The following is a 6,000-nucleotide window of genomic DNA, read 5'->3' as shown; positions in this document are numbered from 1 at the left end:
TTTATTATAAAGAATAGTTTATAGCATTTCATCATATGCATATTGTGACATACTTTATTGTACTTCATTCATACTCATCATTGCACGTATTCTTATTTAGTCAACAAAGAACCGGTGCATGACCCGGTTGCGATTGAAGGCAACGCTAATTGCTCTGAATTCTATGAGTGTTGCGCGGGTAGCATTAGACGGTCACCTGAGCAGCAAGACAAACATGTAAGCATATTTTTCTAAGTACTTTGGATCATATGTGTCTAATGTGATAAGTTATATTTTATGTATGTTCACATGATGATGAGTCGATGTCGGATTTATGATGGGTATAACCTATGTTGATGCACTAATTCTCCTGTCTTGAATATGGTGTTATCTAACTTAAAATATCATTCGTGATGCTTAGCAAGTGCATAGGTTCTTGGTAGAAGTCGAGCGGTAAAATATTTCATCGTTTATGAGCATAGACTTTAATTACTTGCACAATGATCATAATGATGGGTTGATGGGGTTGGTTGGATTAGTGGTGAGGATGTGACGAGATGTGGACGGTGTTAGGGGTGTTTGTACTACCTGGATGTAGAGTTCCGCTGGATAGATCGAGAGAGGGATCTAAACACCATAGACTGCTTGTATCGTTTAAGCGTCAATCGTTATTGCAGTTAGTTTTAGCACTTTTCGTGCTTACTACATGTCGCATATGGGAATGATAAGCCGATTACTTTTGTAATTGTGGCTTTTTGGCATGTGGGTCGATGATATCGGGCACTAGGCTGGATGGGGTATCCATTTTGCTCAGAGAGTAGTTCTGGATGACCCCCGTACCTATCGGCGCATGATCAAATAGTCGAGGTTTATTGGAGAAGGTTGACATGAGTACCCCTTGTGTGGACATGTGTGGTCATACAAGTCATATGATCCTCAAGTCATGTAGTTAAAGGAGTACTCCTGCAGGGTGTAAAAATATTTCAAAATGCTACCATCGAGGAGGAGTTGATCTTTGGCTATTTCACGTCTACCGGGGGTGGTGGCAGGTATGAGTAGGCAACTACTCAGAGGTCGCGCTTATGGCGTAAAGCCTAAGGGTATATTACTCCACCATCTTTTATTGTCTTTAGCTTTTGTTTCCAATGCGTAGTTTCTCTTGTTGGTTAGGAGTTGAGTCGGCTTTTATCTCCTCTTAACCCTTTTTTGTTGTAAATTTTAATAACTTGGTAAATACTTAAAAGCTTGTAATCTAATGTTAATTGCTCGCACTTTATTAAGCTATATTGTGATGTTAAATGTTGGAAATGCATGTGTTCAGATCTTGGGCACAATACACGTGTCGGGACTACCGAAATATTATTTTTCTTAATCGTTGAAATTGTAATTAAGTAAATAATCGACTTGATGATTAATTAGAATATTGTTTGGATAATTCCTCACATGTTTCAACCTGCAATTTCCTTGCACAGTTATGACTCTACGTGAATGATGCCTTGGAATCCAGGGGTCCCTCTATATTCTGATTTGCTTACCATTTCCTACCCGCCATATAAGGCCCTGTTTCAGTAGCTCCAGCCCATACTCAATTGCTCTTCAGGACGGTGATGCATTTCCTATAAAAATAGTGTTGCCTAGGCAACCATTAGAGTAATACCGAGCCTTCAACACCTTTGCACAGAGGCTATTCGGCTTGCATATAAGTCTCCATACTTGTCAAGCTAATAGTGCTTGATTAAACAATTTGATAGCCCGAAAGCCCATACCTTCTCTATACTTTGCTTTAGTTAGCGTGTCCCTAGCGCTCCAATGTGTCTTTTATTTGCCATTCTCCACACCCCTCAGAAATTTCGGGTCATCTTTGTGAGATCTTTATCACTGATTCACGGAGTTTAAACACCCCCATAACATATATTGAAATTGCTTTTGCCACCGCTTTGATCATAATTTCATTCCCTCTACTGGATAAATGATTGACATCCCACTGCAGAATCCTTTTACTAAGCTTTCCTTGGAGACTTCAAAATTTTCCTTTCTTCATGCGTCCCTCAGGCATCAGCAGGCACAAAGTTGCTTACACAACTGCAATATTTAAGAGCAGAGGAACAGATAGATTCTTTTATCAAATGTTTTCTCTAGGTTTTTTTTGCCACACATTAAAGTGAGTTGCAGATAAGTGTTAAAAGTCCAGATGCAAAAAAAAGTCCAGAAATAAAATAAAATGCTCATATTTACATATTTTTTTACTAAAAATATATGTGCGTGCCATAAGTCTAAAATATGCATCTGTAATTTTTAGATGTGTCCTTTCTTTTAGTACTTTATTTCCCTTTCTATTATGACATGGGTAAACGGAACTTAATTCTACACAAATGGAACAAGGAATACTAAGAAGTATATGTATTCAGGTGACATATAAAAATACACGGCAATTTATATGATTCACTGGTTCTACGAAACCATGGATAGGAACATTACTATGCACATGGTAGTGAGCACGATGCAAAAAGTAGGACTGCCAACCCATTTTAGTCATTTTGTTTCGTAATTACGTGTATATATAAAATAAGCTAACAAAGAAAAGTTGAACTCCTAAATCGTGCGCTAATTTCTGTTGCAGAGCAAATGAGACAGTGGAGTTTGAGAGAATGAATCAATAGATATTTCATTAATTTGATTGTGTATTTATATATGATGAAGATGTCATCCTCTCCGTTAGAGAGATCTATCTCTTCTCAACCGATAGGAATAGCCGCCGATGATGGTTTTTTTATCATTGGTTTGCAACAATTTCTAGCGTAGGTGGAGAAGGACTGAACGAGTGTGAGACCGATGTATAACCTTTGCCAATTCCCGCCGTTAAAACTCATGTGCACGCAGTACAAAACGACATAGCCGGATACGGAGTAGAAAGGAATAGCTCGATGTAGCTGCATTGGTTTGGTGAGCTGGACGTAAAATGCCCACACGAACGTCCAGGATTCCAAGTAACTACGGGGGGCAGAACGCAAAACCGACGCATGCGTGGCTGCGAACCTTGCTTGGCGAGCCCACCCCGTCGAGTGGCGCTTTTCGCCGCGTGGAGCTCGTGGGTGCAGTCACGTGGTGGCCCCGGGCCCACCTCCCTCTCGAGCGTGGCAGAGGCTCCTAGAACGCCCGCCCCACGCCGTCACCTCCGCCCTCTGTGCGGTGCCGCTTCGTCCTGGCTCCGTTCGGCTCCTGGGCTCGGTCCATGGACCACAGGGCCCGGCACCCGCTCCAAAGCGCCGAGAGCGCCTGGGCGCGTAGGCACTGCGCACGGACATGTGGCGCGGGTGTCAGGCGCAGAGGTGCCATGTGGCGGGCTGTCAGATGTGGGGCCCGCGCGAATTATTTGTCCTTGCATGTAATGGCCTGTCCTTGCATGTAAAGGCTTAGTGTCCTTGCTTGCAAATTCAGGAAGAGCAGGATATCTTTTTTTAAAAAAAAAGAACCCTACATGAGAACTGCAAATTATATTAACAAGAAGAATACGTAGCAACACGAATGTCGTGCTCCGATTTTTATTTTTGAACCGCATTAGAAATGTATCATTACTAGTGGACTGTAATTCATCGTTGTAGGATAGTAGTGGTGAAACTTTTTTTCCGTCGTGATCCACACCTCCCTTGCATTTGGTTGCATTTAAGCAGTCACTGAATGATTCACCAATAATGCTAGTACTATATACTCCGGAAGAATTGGAAGATCTGGAAGTTACTTCAGATCTTCGTCACTAGCAAACGGTTCAGGATCGATTGGTTACCAACCTGTACAAACCGATCTCGTATACTGTCAGGCATGAGAACCAAGAGACGAGAGCAGCATGCAGGATGGAGGTGGCCAGGAATTGACTCATACTAAGTCGATGTTAAGTACACAAAACTGGAAAGAAATTGTTGGGGGATGATCTTCTGTTCTCCCCTCATAGGATAATTCGAAGTCTACTGAAGAGATTTCGCACTTGTGTGATTACAGGTTTGTTTCGGGGAGTGCAGACGAAGATCGCAAAGTACTCTCGGTTGAAGGTTGAAGGTGTGCCCGCAGTCCCGGCTTTCTGCGTCGGCGAAGGCGGTAGCGGGCCTTCGGCCGAAAGCCGAAGGCTACATCGGCAATTCTGTTGACCGGAATAGGTGAAGGTAGCAGTGTGTCTTCGACCTGGGACCGAAGACCAGCTCGTGGCGCCGAAGGGGAGAAGCCTTCGGCGGATTCCCGGGGACTGAAGACCATGACTGGAGGGCGGGGCCCGCTTTAACTGCCCAGGGCAGAATTGTAATTATGTAAATATTTTTTATTGTACCATAACGTCCCCGAATATTTCAAGAATGTAGCAGGTAAGGGGTAGAAACTGTAAACCCCGCGTGGAGTAGTTGAGTACGGGCTATAAATAAAACCATACTATATCCGAGAGATCGATCGAGATAGTTTACTCCAGGCACGTGTCACCCCAAGAACCCTTCGACATTCTCCATAAGCGAAGATACATCTTGTTTGGGACTTCGGTTCTAACAAAAATTAAAGGCATTTTGAATGCGATGAAACCTACTCGCTCCGTTATAAATATACGTAGTTTTAAATAAGATATGATCACTACTATATAGTTTTGATCACTATTTTTTATTAGAATATATTTATAAACTCTATTGAATATATGATATTATAAAAAATATTTTTAAAACAAATCTACTCATATAATTTTAAGATTTTTAAAATAATTATTTTGAAAGCCGTTGTTAATCAAAATTTTACAAATTTGATTAAATATTTTTCAAAATGACATATATTTATGAGTATTTCGCAGTTTTATAGTTAAAAAAGGTACCAGCTTCCGACTGTACTAGTTCTAAAAATTCTTGAAGGGGTATTTTTAGTAGCTCTAAAAATTTATAAAACTGAAGTTAAGGATATACTAAAAATATTTAAGTGAGTCATCTTATTTACATTTTAAATTAAAAATAGATATTTAAATTACTTTACATTAACTTATAAAACTATATCTGAGGTGAAGCTCAGAGCTGAAGACATATCAAACATGATCCTAATATCAGAGGACCAGATCCTCTAGAATTTGCCGAGCTTTATTCACCTGGTCCAAACAAAAAAGATGGACAAATCAAATCAAACTCGAAAGGAAAAGGTGTGGAAAATATGACTGACGTGGATGTGAGCTTTTGTTAAACTGAGGCCCCTTTATCACTGCTCTTTTTAGTAGTATGATGATTATGATATTGGAGGGCCAATGATGATCAATGAACTCGTTGTTCAAGAGTTTGGTATCGTGTCGTGGCCGATGACATGCAGTGAGGCTCGATAGTGTGATGTCTTTGTGGCTTCTGGCCCATTGCCTAACGTGATGCTAATGCCTTTGCAGCTTGGTGCGTTAGTGATTACCCTTTGCCTGTGCGGCTTTACCGTCTTCGTGGCTTGTTGCCTTTGTGGCTCGTTGCCTTTCAGATTCGACCGATGACGACGATATGGTTGCCTATGGGATGCTGCTGAGGTCAGGAGGTCGTAGATAGGAGTCTAGACGTTATGCAGTTTGCCGGGCTCCCGCTAGGTTGTAGCTGGTGAACTGTTGTGCGTCTAGGCTTTCTCTCCTTCCATTTCTACATATTCTGAGGCTATTTAGCCAATGATGACCCGGGATATATAAACAGTCCATAAAGCTCACGCTAGACTGTTTGTCCCGTCTTTTGCTTTTATTTATTGTCTAACGCTCACTCTGCTTTGTCTTTGATACGTGTGTCTACAGCCTTGCAGACTCGTAGACAGCCTAATGACGACCAGTTTAGCAGCTTAATCGGAGGTAGTCTGGGAAGCCGGATGTAATTAACCGGCAACCTCACGAGGCCCCGGGAACCAGGACTGATGATCGCCAGGAAATTTAGTCAGATAGCGTGTGCATTTGTACGTATGTGTGAATAAATTGTAATAGATGAAATTGTACTTTATGATTTCGGTAATGAATGAATAAAGTCACGTGTTTCAATTACATTTTTGTCT

This window comes from Phragmites australis, chromosome 4 (assembly GCF_958298935.1).
Source record: "Phragmites australis chromosome 4, lpPhrAust1.1, whole genome shotgun sequence".
NCBI lineage: Eukaryota > Viridiplantae > Streptophyta > Magnoliopsida > Poales > Poaceae > Phragmites > Phragmites australis.
The sequence above is the reverse complement of the archived record's forward strand: the minus strand, read 5'-3'. Positions refer to the sequence as shown.